The sequence below is a fragment of the Macadamia integrifolia genome, unplaced genomic scaffold (genome assembly GCF_013358625.1).
Source record: "Macadamia integrifolia cultivar HAES 741 unplaced genomic scaffold, SCU_Mint_v3 scaffold472, whole genome shotgun sequence".
In the NCBI taxonomy this organism is placed as follows: domain Eukaryota; kingdom Viridiplantae; phylum Streptophyta; class Magnoliopsida; order Proteales; family Proteaceae; genus Macadamia; species Macadamia integrifolia.
The window spans coordinates 479,496-495,091 of NW_024870461.1; the positions used below are offsets into that span (position 1 = coordinate 479,496).

Genomic DNA, 15,596 nt, shown 5'->3' on the forward strand with positions numbered 1-15,596 from the left:
CCATGCCTTTCCTTCATTTGTAAAGGATGTGAATCCCTCAGGGCACATAGACTCTATCATTTGTTTAGTTGGGTAATCAATACCCTCATAAATTATTTGACATAAATGCCATAGGTCTAGGCCATGGTGAGGGCATTCTTGGAGTAGATCCTTGAATCTCTCCATAAGTTTGGAAAATGACTCATTAGGCTTTTGCCTAAACTGAAGGATATCACTTCTAAGCTTATTGGTCTTGTGAGTTGGGAAAAACTTCTTAAGGAAGACAACTGTGAACTGTTCCCATGAGGTTATAGAATTTGTGGGTAACCCATACAACCACTTCTTAGATTGGTCTTTCAATGCAAAAGTGATAAACCTAAGCTTAACAGCATCATCAGAAAGCTGTTGGATCTTAATTAGAACACATACCTCTTCAAATTCCCTTAGAAATAGGTATGCATCCTCAGAGGTCAACCCATGGAAGTGGGGCAACATAGTGATGTATTGAGATTTGAGCTCAAAGTTATTGCCCTGGGCTTTTGGTAGAACTATACAGGAAGGTTGGGCTATTCTAGCAGGGTAGAACCTATCTTTCAGAGATTTAGGTGAAGGGTTTTAAAGAGAGCAAATGTATAGGGTCACTACTTGTTGGATCTCTTCTTTCTAACTGATTCTTAGTGTTACGTACCCACCTAACACTCATGCAACATAAAACTACCTGCAACTAAAGTATGACAAGCATAAAAGAATGGATAGCAAAAATTTTTTTTTTAATGATTTTTTTTGGCTTTTTGGGAGCTTACCGGAAGGGATCCAGGGTTGCTCAGGTCAATTCCTGAGGTACTGCTACAGGGCGAAACCTGTCTTTATCATACTGTGAGGCATGGCGACCTCACCGATACAACTATTATTGCAAATTGTTCTTCTCAGGAATTCAATAAAAGAAAAAGAAAAAAAAACAAAGCAAACAAAGCACTCCGATTTACCAAAAGAAAGCGAAAAATAACATGAAACTGTCTCCTCGGCAACGGCGCCAAAAACTTGTTTGAGATTTAAAATGTAACCGCAAGCGTACAAATCAGTGTAGCTATGGGTTGAACACAGGGAGAGCAACCACTTTATTTTTTTATTTTTTTAATAATGTGAAAGTGAACCGATTAATGGTTGTGATCTAATTCTAATTACCGTCCTAAACATATGTATCTAAAATAACGTCCTAACCATTCGTCATCTAAGAATTTAAAGACGTAAGCCACGTAATTAAAATTAAATAAATAAATAATTGAAAATAAACAACCCACGCAATTAAAAAAATAAATAAAGGAAAAAATGCTGAAATAAAAATCAAGTAAAAGAAAGGGGATAAAGCTAGAGAGAGACTCACAAGTAGGTTTCTTTACTTAGCCCGAGGGATGCATCATAATATGAGCTTCCCTACTTGACCAGAGAGTCACTCTTACAAGGGTTACTCTACTTGGCTTTAGGAAACGGGAGACAATTAAAATAAAAGCAATAAATTGATGGTTCTATGGCTAGGAGGGGCAGAGCCAACACATACACTAGCCATGAACCTTGGGGGAAAGGGGTAGCAATAATGTAACGACTGAAAATAAAAATCCTAAATTAAGAAAGAAAGGGTAGTCAGAAGAGGGATGAGAGGGGGGGAGAGAAGACTACTGAAGGAGCCTACTTACTTGAATCAATGCTTGAACTTGAAAAAAAAATTGCTCCATGGCTCGTGATCTTGTCACCTAGATCTAAGGCTAGAACTATAACTTAAAAAATTACAACTCAATTGCATAAATCATAAACGTAAAAAGGCTGAATAAGAATGAAAGAGTGCTTGCATTAATTGATATAAAAAACTATTACAAAAGTGATTAAAGAAAAAATAGAGAAGAACTAAAACTAAAGAGTGAGAGAGGGAGAGAGAGAGAGAGCAACTAAAAAAAAAACTAGAAGAAGAATTAATTGTCTCTCCTCCTCTTACATGAGTTGTATTTATAGGGAATGGGGAGGTAGGGTAACAAATTTCTCTTTCCTAAAAGAGAGAAACCCACAATTGATAGTAAGATCTTTTGAGTCCAAAAGTGCTAAGATGGAAAAGAGAGAAGAGAGAAATAAACTTGGAGAAATTTCCTATAATTTTTTTGCTTATTTTCTTTCCTTTTTTTTTCTAATTTATTTCTCTTCTTTTTCTCCCTCCAAGGAACGATTTTCTTCTTGCTTTATGTGATTTGGACAATACTTTGGTGATGATGTGGAGGAGAGAGAAGATTTGGACAATCTTTATTTCTCCCTTTTTTTTTTCTTTCCTTTTTTTTTTCTTCTCTTCTTACGCAGGAACCCTTCCACGATTTTCCTTGCTTCTAATTTGATATGAAAATCCCCTCCATGCCCTTAGTGCTTTAAGTGAGTGAAAAATAGAAAATCTTTAACAAAATTCTCTAAAAGAAACAACCATGAGATTCGAACTTGAGACCTCTTGGTGAGTAAGAGAATTTTGCACACCATAGCTCACCAACTACACTAGGTAGTTGTTGTTACCAAAAACGAATCTTCAATCACTTAAGGATGTGGTCCATCGATCATTGTTGGCATTTGTAGTATTCCTTGAGCCTCTGAGACAATTGCAAATGGGCTGGTTCTGCATCTCGGTTCAGTTTTGATCCATTATTCTTTTTCTGGCCTAAAAAGAATAATCACTTGTATGAATAACCAAACGAATGCATACTTTTAATTGGACACGTCCATCTTGCTCAGAATTTTTGTCCTCTTCATAACCATGAAAAGAAATAGGACCTCTTTACATGTAGAATTGGAGATATAGCGCCCGATAGTCCTTAAGGCCTTGAAAATATAAAACCTACAAAAAGAGAGTAAAACTCAAGGTAGCTCCATTCTAAATATGTAAAATGCATGTTTTAATACCCTAGATTTTACACATAAATGTGCTCATCAGTGAGGTTTTTCTTAAGGTGGGGGATAGGGCTTTCGCCCAATAGGTAAAGAGGGGAGGTTGGATAGAAAAGGGTGGGGAGGGTTTTTGTCCAATGGGTAAAGAGGGGAGTTTTTGGGAGAAAGAATTACTAGCAAAAAAAGGGGTTTTTTGGTTTTAAGTGGGCGAAGAGGGAATTTCTTCACCCACCAGGTCAGGGGAACACCAATCCCAATCGTTGACGGGGACACGCAGGACCCAGCCAAAGTACTCGATGTACGGTCAATTTAGGTAGGTAGTGCAGGAGACGTCATGAATGTGCGACGGATGACGCATGGGTAATGGCCTTGGGGACGTGGGCATAGGCAATGAGCATGTCCATGCAAGGGTAGCAGCCAATGCATGCAGGTGTGCAGGCTGGCCTGCTGGGTAGTACACATACAGTAAGGCAAGTGCAGGTAGGGTTGGCACGGCCATGCGCCTGTGCCCACGGGGGCGCAGGCCAGTAGGCCATTGGGTAGGGGCTTTGTGCATCATGGGTGCGGGCATGGTAGGGGGCTTGGCATGTGCGCGAGGGCTGGCCCGCTGGCTAGCACACGTGAGATTATGGGTTTTTTCAGTAACAATTATGGGAGATCCATTGGTCCAATTTTGGCGAATCATATATTGTCGGAATCATATTTCTGAGCACTATTCATCTGTACGGTCATCTTGACCAGATTCCTTTGTATATAAAAATGTTAAAATTGGACCTCTTCTCTCCTGCGAGGGGATTTCCAGGGTTTCAGGTTCGGGAGTGTTTCTGGGTTATCGATGTATGTAAGGGATGAACTTTAGGGTGTTTGAGGTAGGTAGGGGATTTTTCCAGGTTTTCAGTGAGACTGTCCATGTGCACGGCATACGTGCGAGAAAGTGTATTTTTTTAAAGATGATTGCAGGAGATCCATTGGTCCAATTTTGACGTGCCATATATTGTCAGAATCTTATTCTCGAGCACTATCCATCTGTACGATCATCCTGACCAGATTCTTTCATATATAAAAATTCAAAATTAGACCTTCCTCTCTCCAGCGCAGGAATTTCTAGGATTTTAGGTAGGGGAATGTTTCCATCAGCATCTCTGTTGGTCGGAAGTTGGAAATCACATCCAAGATCCATATTTCATCATAGCCAGAGGAGAGTGACGAAATTGGGTCTCTACTACATCCAACTAGTGGTATTTTCATCATCATTGTAGTGGGGAAATTCAAGCTTCCCTAATTTAGGAGTGTATAGTTGCTATAAAGATGAGGCTCATAATGGTTGATGATGTGGCAGGACTCCCCATTGATGCTACATGGATGCCTTTGGAGTTCTCACCAGTTTCAAATTTTGTATTCGATGGTTGATGTGGACTCAAGATTTCAAATTTATCGTTCAACTTTGAGAGGAGATGTTGTTTCCCTTCTAATTTGGATAAGATCTATTGTTGTCCTTCCTTACACCTACTCACCTTCTGTTCCAACCTTTCCACCCATTGATCCATTTCTGACTCTAATACCAAATGATATAGAAACACACACACACACACACGCACACATAGAGAGAGAGAGAGAGAGAGAGAGAGAGAGAGATTAGGGGTGAAGATAGGGGAGAGAAAATAGGAAAAGTAATTGGTTATGGCTAATGAGGAGATAGCCCACCTCTTAGCTCTATCGAAAAAGCCAATACCTCTCTACTCGTATAAGCAGATTTGATTAAGTGTTCCAAATTATATCAACAAGGTAAGTCATGGTTACATCCACTACCACTTCCCGTAACTTCTCCTAGCATAACTGGCTCCATCCAATAACAATTAAATTTCCACGATAAGACGTCACAATATGAGATAACTACTACACTCACATAAAATAACCAAATAAAATGATAGCTACCCGACTTAAGCACATGTAAGAAAGAACCCATTCAATCCATGTCACACACTATTGTGCAAGTATCAACCCACCCCTCCCCCTCCTACTACACTTCCATACGACTCCCTCATCTCCCTCCCCCCACTATCCTAGCCTTGTCCTTGGCCCTGTCTTGCCCCCCCCCCAACTGTCTCTAGAATAACTTTTCGATTGAGAATTGTCAGGTTCTGTTCTCATGCCATATTTATCACATTGAAATTGTTGAGATCTTCATGAAAAGTCAATAGAAAAAATATAATTTTTATTTTTTCGTTTTATTTTTGACATCTGCTAATTTGATTTCATACAAGTTCTTTCATCTAATTATGGTGGACACATTAACATTTGGGTGGTTTCACAACTAAAGACCCGACTTCAAATGGTGTACTTCCTGCATTTCTATCTTCACACAAGACACTCTTCACGGTTGTATGGGTCATCAGATTCTCAACCATTTTTATATAACAACAGAACATCATCCCATATTGGGCCACTCTATGATTATTTTCATTCATTTTGACTAAAATCCCTAGTGTTGGCGATGGAATAATAGTGAACACCCAAACATTTGAGAGGGTGGTATTGACTTCAAGCTTTAACTAACACTGAAAAGCCTCTCTCGAGGACATGAGCTAGACACCTAAGTTGGAGAGTAGAGGTGTAAAGAAATCCTTGGACCCCTCCATTTAATCCAATCGAAGTGGAGCTCCCATGTCACGTCTCTCAAGGACATGAGTTGTGCCGGTGTGGAGCACCTTCGCTAATGGGAGTAATGGTGATGGGCCAAGAGATGGTTAGGTGTCATGCCCCATTCACATAGAACCAGACCAGTGACCGGGTTCCCTCCGGGTAATCCAAAACCACCAGGATCATCTGATACAGTAACCACAACACAACATGCCACATATAATTATGGAAATATAATTATGTAATTCAGCAGAAGTCTTGTCATATATAAATACCTGTAAATCCCCATTTACTCTTGATAGCCAAATTATTATATATAGTATATTTACATATGGGCCCATAGGCATGATAATTACATAAGAAATAACAATTTAATTATCGAAAGCACAAAAAGGGGGAAGTATACCAAAAGAATAAAAAAGTACGATTGCCCCGCAACACAACTCTCACACGAACATCCGGCTCCTTGACCAAATCCCTCTAGGACCCACCAATCTCCCACTGGAGATATGTCAGTGGACCTCGGCACTTTGTTCCTCTATCGAAAATCCTAGAAAATCATCTAAAAAGGTGTGTGCACAAGGGGTGAGCTCACTAGCTCGGTAAATGGAAAGAAAGACTCACACAAGCAATTGCATTTCAAATGATCCTATATGCATAGGATTCATTTTAGTCCTATCCACATAAGCAACATTACTAAGTTATAGGTTATGTGCTACTCACTACCATAGTGCGCGTATGCCTCCATCAAGCGATACGCCTATAGGGTTGTCAGAGAGGGCCGGCCGTGAGTACTCAGAAAAGTAAATCATGGCCGAACCACAATAGAAATGTAAATCGTGGCCAAAAACCACAACAGAAAATAAATGCAGTATGCTTGGCCCTCTGAATATATCACCAAGGTTTCCAACTGTCCTAATGATCAGCCAGGCATACGTCTAACCACCACGGTGGTCCACGATCGATGCTTCCCCCCAGTGATAACCCAACACCTAAATCCCTGTTGGGAAGGGTTATAACACGAGGGTAATGTCAATCCTAAACCACATGCTCTTATATAAGATAGTATGATTACATAGTACTTTGTGTCCCATTCCACGGTGTACCAAATGCATTCGTTTCCAAGCCGTCTACGGCATCTAATCTAGCAATTCATCACTTACCCAATATCATCATTATCCAACATTTGAAATGATCCATGCTCATAATTCAAAACCATTGACAAGTATTTGGAAATTTAAAGATACAACAATACAATTCATACATGTATCCTGTAGTAGACAAGTAGATGCATGAAAATGGCATTCATAGATGTCATGACAATATATAAGATGAAGATGATGCAATAAACACTCCAAAAATTTAAAATCAACATCCTTTCTTCACTTACATATTCTTGTACGAGAATATGCGTACATGGTATGGGTAAGATCCGGTATGTGAAGACAAATGTCTCGAAACCTAACACAGATAAGAAACTTAGAATACGTCCATTTCAGGACCATAAAATGATGAAGGACATGTCTCAATGCATTTATTAGTGCGAAGGAGGCTGTCGTTGAGTTTAAGTTCAAATGGAGCTCATTAGAGCGACAGGCGGGTCATACAGGTGGGTAGGAGGACCCACCTATGAAAATTACCCAAGCAGACAGTACTCAGACACACACCGGCGAGTGCTACTGGTGGGTCTGGTACTCGCTAGTCCTACCCGTCGATAGGACCCCGGGGCTAACCTAAGATCGATGGGTGCTACTGGTGGGTCAGGGTACCTACCGGTCCTACCTGTCGGCAGGAGCCTGAAGCCAAGTCAAGACCGATGGATTATACCAGTAAATCAGGTACCTGGCAGTCTTACCCGCATGTAGGCTTTGAAGCCCAGGTAAGATTGGGGGGTCACACTAGTGGGTTTGGTAACCCACCGGTGCTACCCACCAGTGTTCAATGGGTTCTGCTGAACTTCTTTCTTTTCTTCATTCCACTTCTTAGGAATTCAAGGGGGGTTGTTCCAACCCTATTTCTCACACATTTTAGGCTTCATCCACCTGATTATACCATAGATCTAAGTTCAATCAAGGTTTTTGAAAACAAAATCATACCTTAGCTCAAGAAACCCCCAAAACTTAGGATCCTCTTTCCCAGCTCAAAATGTCACCAAAATGCTTTTAAATTTTGATTTCCCTTCTTTTAAGCCTTCAAGAAATCACATAAGGTTTCTATTAACTCTTTGATTTGACCATACACAAGAGGGTTTCATCATATTCCAAGGGTTTATGGCATTACCTACCTCAATATGTAGATCTCAAGGTGCCGATCACTATTCCGATGACGAAAAGGCAAGATACGACTTCGGAAATCAAGGGGGAACACTTTCCTTTACTTCCTTCCCTTCTCTTCCGTCTTTTCTTCCTTTACTCCTCTCCAACAACCCTTGCTGAAATAATAACGGGGGAGAGGAGTAAATGCTATTTATTCCTTGAGTTATAAATATCTATTAGGGTGTGTTTGGTTTTGTCATTCTATAGTCCGAAACACATTAAATCGTGATATCGAGTGAAGTACTTGGCATTATTGGGCACACATGACTTCATTACAATGGGGAACCCGAAAAACGTGTGCTCACCCAAGTTGGGCTTGCTGGGCCCACATTTCCCCAGAGGTGGGTCACATTGAGGGGTTGCACCCACCAGTAACCACCCACCTGTTGGCCAGAACATGGCCAACCTTGCTGGATTTTGGTGGGAAATGGATTCTTAATGCGTATCTCACTCTCGCCACTTGTCGTAGACCAAGTTCTCATCATCCATCATGATAACATACCTTCCCTACTCATACATGGCCTTATGATACATGTAAGGACAGGGTTTAGGCGTGCGAACCACATCGGGCACCGGCTCAATCTTGTCCGACCACCCTGCATTTGATGTCACCCTTATTGTCGTACACCATAGGGCACCCGCATCAACCCTTTCCGGTTCGAACCCTACACGACCAAACCGAACCAATCGAATAATAAACCAGGTTTAGGGATCAGTGCTCTACATTTACCCCCCCTTTTTAAAAAATTTCATCCTTGAAATTGAAGTTACCTGGTTGTCCGAATAGATGAGGGTATTTAGCCTAGATTTCATCTTCTTTCTCCTAGGATGCCTCCTCAAGTGAGCGGATAGCCCATCGTACCTTTACAAAAGCAATGGAACGGCTATGAAGGGTCTTTATCTTCCGATCTAGGATTTCAGCAAGCTGTTTTTCATAAGTCATATCGGCCTATGGAATGGTACTTCACTCTCCCCAGGTATGCAATTCAATCTTTTGCCCTCCTTGTTGAAAAGCATTTAGAATGCTTCTCAGCTATCACAAAGAGGGAAATGTTGATTCAATCGACCTGGAAACACAATCTTGGTCAGAGCTTTTAATCATACCCTATGAGGTTAAAGTCCTTTTCTAGTCCCATAGGTAGCACATGTAATGGATTATGGACATACTGCTGCAACATTAAAACGTGGAATACGCTGTGAACATTGTTAAGTGAAGGCGGAAGGGCCAGCATATACGCTACTAAGCCAAACCATTTCAAGATCTCAAACGGACTAATATATCTTGGACTCAACTTGCCCTTCCTGTGGAACCTGTGTAAACCCTTGGTAGGAGAGATTTTAAGAAATACTTTCTCTCCTGCTTGGAATTCAGTGTCTTTTCTGCGGTTGTCCGCATAGCTCTTTTGACGTGATTGGACCACCTTAATCTTCTCCCAAATGACATTAACCTTATCACACGCCATCTGTATCATTTTCGGCCCAAGCATTCAGCATTCTCCCACATCATCCCAATATAAGAGAGTCCTACACCTCCTGCCATACAGTGCCTCATATGGAGCTACTCCAATTGTGGGTTGATAACTATTATTATAGGTGAACTCCATAAGAGGTATATTTTCCTCCCAGCTGTCACTCATTTCCATTGCGTAGGCCTGAAGGATATCTTCTGGTATTTGTATGGTTCATTATGATTGCTCGTCAGTCTGTGGATGAAAGCAATACTTAGGTTCACTTGTGTTCCCATGGCATGCTGGAGGCTCTTCCAGAATTTAGATGTGAACCTTGGGTCTCTGTCTAATGCAGTACTCACCAGCACTCCATGCAAGTGAACTACATTATCTATATAAAGTTTTTCCAATTTGTCCATGGAGTAGGTAGTCTTGATTGGAATGAAATGAGCAGTCTTGGTAAGCTTGTCAACTATCACTCAGATTGCATCCGCCCCTTTATATGTACGGGGTAACCCAGTGACGAAGTCCATGGTAGTCATGTCCTACTTCCACTCCGGTATTGGGAGTGGCTGAAGAGTGCCAAATGGTCGATGCTGCTTTGCCGTGACCCTCTGACATGTGAGACACTATGCCACATATAGGGCCACTATAATCTTCATCCCTGGCCACTAGTAGCTTTGCTTAAGATCTTTGTACATCTTAGTGCTTCTAGGTTGAAGTGTGTTGTTTGAGATTTTAAATGTAACCGCAAGCGTACGGATCAGTGTAGCTACGAGTCGAACACAGGGAGAGCAGCCACTTTATTTTTTTATTTCTTTTAATAATGCGAAAGTGAATCGATTAATGGTTGTGATCTAATTCTAACTACCGTCCTAAACATATGTATCTAAAATAACGTCTTAACCATTTGTCATCTAAGAATTTAAAGACACAAGCCACACAATTAAAATTAAATAAATAAATAACTGAAAATAAACAACCCACACAATTTAAAAAAACTAATAATAATAAATAAAAGAAAAAAATGCTGAAATAAAAATAAAGTAAAAGAAAGGGGAGAAAGCTAGAGAGAGACTCATAAGTAGGTTTCTCTACTTAGCCCTAGGGATGCATCATAATATGAGCTTCCCTACTTGACCAGAGAGTCACTCTTATAAGGGTTACTCTACTTGGCTTTAGGGAAAGATAGAAAATTAAAAGAAAAGCAATAAATTGATGGTTCTATGGCTAGGAGGGGCAAAGCCAACACATACACTAGCCATGAACCTTGGGGGAAAGGGATAACAATAATGTAACGAATGAAATTAAAATCCTAAATTAAGAAAAAAAGGGTAGTCAGAAGAGGGAATGAGAGGGGGGGAGAGAAGACTATTGAAGGAGCCTACTTACTTGAACTTCAACCCTTGAACTTGAAAGCTTGGGTGATTTGAAATACTACCAGTACTAAAAACCAGATCTAGAATAAACCAAATCTGAAATTTTTAGTACTAGAGAAAACAAATCTTGAAACAAAAAAAACTGAACTTGAAAAAAAAGATGCTCCACGGCTTGTGATCTTGTCACCTAGATCTAAGCCTAGAACTATAACTTTAAAAATTACAACTCAATTGCATAAATCATAAACATAAAAGACTGAATAAGAATAAAAGAGTGCTTGCATTAATTGATATAAAAAACTATTAGAAAAGTGATTGACGCAAAAATAAAGAAGAACTAAAACTAAAGAGAGAGAGAGAAGAAAACTAAGCATAAACTAGAAAGTAAACTAAGGGGAATAATAATTAGGAGGGGGGGAGGAAGGGGCTTTTATAGGGCTTTTGTCTTGCCTCCTTTCTTCTACAAGTCTTCTTTAAGAAAAGAAATAAAATAAAATAAAATAAAATCTTGGTAAAAATCCTCATTCTCTGAGATATTGTGTGAGGAAAGAGAGAATCCGTTTGCAAAATTAACAAATTCTATTCCTTCCTTGTAATATTAACCAATATCTTGCAATCTTGATTAAATCAGAAAGGAATCTCTGCATAGCATCTTCAAGATCTTGTGAGGTGGCAAGGAGAGAGAATAATCTTCAGGATTTTGTAGGAGAGAGGATGTGGTACCAATGAGTGGGTCCCACCTTTGGACTGGTTCTTGATTCACTTTAAGCACTTTCTCTTGTAAACTTGGAAACTAAAAAAAACAAGAAAAATAAAAGTAGTACTATCCAAAGTGGGGCAAAATGTACACTTATATCCCTAAGATTTCACACATTATTGTGCTCATCATGTGTACTCTGAGCTGTGTGTTTCCTTTTCTATCTTATCTTATATCTCCAAGTCATTGGGCACACACAACCGGCCCCGAAACAATAGTGCTCCGTCACTGGCTATTATGAAATCAGGATCATCTATTTTCTCTTGAATCTTAATTCTGATCTTTTGCAACTCAAGATCCAAAAGTTGTTTCATGATCACCTCCTGCTTGATAGATGGTTGTACTTATAGGGCTGCCAAAGATAGAGTTATCTACTCATTATTATCTGACTGGTGATCAAGTTCTAAGGTTGCTCCCTCATACAAAAGGATTTCATCCATCAATGTTGCTTTTTGCGTAAGTTGTAGGCTGGTGGCTAAGCAAGCAAGTGATACAGTCTGAGCCTTTCGACTCAATACATCAGTCACCACATTAGCTTTACTTGGATGGTACTAGATGTCACAGTAATAATCATTCATAAGCTCCAGCCATCTCCTTTGCCTCATGTATAAATCCCTCTTAGTAAAGAAGTACTTGAGACTTTTGGGATCTCTAAATATCTCGCACTTCTCCCCTTACAAATAATGGTGCTAGATCTTCAAGGCATAGAAAACTGGCACCAACTCCAAATCATTAGTGGGGTAGTTCTTCTCATACTCCTTCAATTGCTAGATGCATATGCCACTATCTTACCATGTTGCATGAGAATGCAACCTAACCCAATTCTAGAAGCATCAGTGTAGACTGTCATACCACTTGTGCCTTCTGGAATTGTCAATACTGGGGATGACACCAATTGGCTCTTCAACTCTTGGAAACTATTTTTGCACTCCTTATACCATTCAAACTTCACATCCTTTTTGGTGAAACTGGTCATTGGAGTGGCAATTCGGGAGAAATTCTCAATGAAGTGCCGGTAGTAGCCCGCTAATCCCAAGAAACTCCTAATCTCTATAGCATCTTGGGTGCTTCCCACTCCACTACTGCTTTTACTTTTCCTGAGTCAACTTCGATCCCATTCTTAGACACTATGTGTCCTAGGAATCCAATCTGCTTGAGCCAACACTCACACTTGCTTAATTTTGCATACAATTGTTGCTCTCTTAGCCTTTAGAGTACCATCGTCAAGTGTAATGCATGCTCTTCTTCAGTCTTCGAGTAGATCAAAATGCCATCGATAAAAATGATGACCCACTTGTCGAGAACATTATGAAATGCTCAGTTCATCAGATCCATAAAAGCTATCGATGCATTGGTTAATCCAAAAGACAACACTAGGAATTCATAGTGGCCATACCGGGTCCTAAAGGTCGTCTTGGGTATGTCATTCTTTATTTTGAGCTAATAATAGCTAGATCTGAGATCAATCTTTGAGAACGCTTTAGTGCCTTGTAGTTGATTAAAGAGGTCATCTATGCGAGACAACAGATACCGATTCTTGATGGTTAATTTGTTCAATTCCTAGTAATTGATGCACATATGTAGACTCCCATCCTTCTTCTTGACAAATAGAACTGAAGCACCCTAAGGAGAAATACTCAGGCGTATAAATCCCTTCTCCAACAAATCCTACAACTGAGTCCACAACTCCTTTAATTCAGGTGGTGCCATTCTATACGAAGCTTTAGACACTGGGGTTACTCCAGGAACTAAATCAATAGAAAACTTTAACTCTCTATCAGGCGGTAGTCGGGTTAGATCATCTGAGAAGACATCAGGAAACTCCCTAACTTCAATTCCTCTAACGATGTGACATTTGCTTCCACATCTTGTACTGAAGATAGGTAGCCCTGACATTCGTCTTCCAATAATTTCACCACTTGTAAGTAAGGATGTGAATTTGAAACCAAAACCATTTACTGAAATCGAACCAAGCCATTCACACTGAAATCGTAAAACCGTTTAGTAAATGCTTCGATTATGGTTTCAAGTTTCAGGCTGATTAGCTAAACGAGTTGAAATCGAACCGAGCCGTTTAACCCGTGGTTTCAAATCGAATTGAAACTGTGAAAACCAAACCGTTTAAACTGTCAAAACCGATCCGATTAACCCTTTTAAAGACTAAATAAGGTGGTTGCAAAATATCATTAGTATCTCATTTGATTCAAAGATTGAGTGTTGCAAGCCTACAAGTAATTCTAGAGGTAGCTTGCTCACTGTTTGGAATGCCGATTAAATTAATCCAACACACTAAGTAGAAAGTACATTATTTGAGATTTTAAATGTAACCGTAAGTGTACAGATCAGTGTAGCTACGGGTCGAACTCAAGGAGAGCAGCCACTTTATTTTTTTTTTCTTTTAATAATATGAAAGTGAACCTATTAATGGTTGTGATCTAATTCTAGCTACCGTCCTAAACATATATATCTAAAATAACGTCCTAACCATTCGTCATCTAAGAATTTAAAGATGCAAGCCACGTACTTAAAATTCAATAAATAAATAACTGAAAATAAACAACCCACACAATTAAAAAAAATAATAACGAAAAAAAATGCTGAAATAAAAATAAAGTAAAAGAAAGGGGATAAACCTAGAGAGAGACTCACAAGTAGGTTTCTCTACTTAGCCCGAGGGATGCATCATAATATGAGCTTCCCTGCTTGACCAGAGAGTCACTCTTACAAGGGTTACTCTACTTGGTTTTAGGGAAAGAGAGACAATTAAAATAAAAGTAATAAATTAATGATTTTGTGGCTAGGAGGGGCAAAACCAACACATACACTAGCCATGAACCTTGGGGGAAAGGGATAGCAATAATGTAACGACTGAAAGTAAAATCCTAAATTAAGAAAGATAGGGTAGTCAGAAGAGGGAATGAGAGGGGGGGAGAGAAGACTACTGAAGGAGCATACTTACTTGAACTTCAACCCTTGAACTAAAAACTTGATCGATTTGAGATACTACTAGTACTAAAAATCAGATCTGGAATAAACCAAATGTGAAATTTCTAGTACTAGAGAAAACAAATCTGAAGAAAAAAATAAATTGAACTTGAAAGACATGCTTCGTAGCTTGTTCTTGTCACCTAGAACTAAGCCTAGAACTAGAACTTGAAAATTACAACTTGAACTGCTTAAACAATAAAAATAAAATACTGAATCAAAAATAAAAGTGCTTGCATTAATTGAATAAAAAAAACTTACAAAAGTGTTTAACGCATAAACCTAGAACTAGAGCTAGAGAAAGAGAAAACTATAGAAAGAGATAGAGCAACTAAAAAAAACCTAGAAGAAGAATGAATTGTCTCTCCTCCTCTTACATGAGTTGTATTTATAGGAAATGGGGAGTTGGGTAACAAATTTCTCTTTCCTAAAAGGGAGAAACCGACAATTGGTAGTGAGATCTTCTGAGACCAAAAGTGCTAAGGTGGAGGAGAGAGAAGAGAGAAATAAACTTGGAGAAATTTCCTATATTTTTTTACTCAATTTCTTTATTTTTTTTTAATTTATTTCTCTTCTTTTTCTCCCTCCAAGGGATGATTTTCCTTCTCGCTTTGTGTGATTTGGATAATCTTTTGGTGATGATGTGGAGGAGAGAGAAGATTTGGACAAGATTTTTTTCTCTCCTTTTTTTTTCTTTCCTTTTTTTTTTCTTCTCTTCTTGCGCAAGAACCCCTTCCACGATTTTCCTTGCTTCTAATTTGATGTGGAAATCTCCTCCATGCCCTTAGTGCATTAAGTGAGTGAAAAGTAGGAAATCTTCAACAAAATTCTCCAAGAAAAGACAACCATGAGATTCGAACTTGAGACCTCCTGGTGAACAAGGGAATTTTACGCACCATTGCTCACCAACTACACTAGGTAGTTGTTGTTAGAGAGATATGACATCCGATAATGCTGAAAGCCTTTAAAATATAAAACCTGCAAAAAGAGAGTAAAACCCAAGGTAGCTTCATTCTAAATATATAAAATACATGTTTTATTACCCTAGATTTCACACATAAATGTGCTCATCAGAATTCCCCCACACTTAGACTTTGCTAGTCCTCGAGCAAAACAAAATGAAAAAGAATAAAAATAAAAATTCTAACTCACTTTCGTAGGAATCACGGTTGTACTT

The 15,596-nt window shown here is 39.2% G+C and overlaps 1 non-coding gene across 1 annotated transcript; it reads left to right on the plus strand.

The window, feature by feature from the left end:
* The first annotated feature begins 118 nt into the window (after positions 1-118).
* Positions 119-225, plus strand: LOC122068877. Its single transcript, XR_006137279.1, has one exon. It is a non-coding gene; the product is annotated as a small nucleolar RNA R71 (small nucleolar RNA).
* Positions 226-15,596: the final 15,371 nt, after the last annotated feature.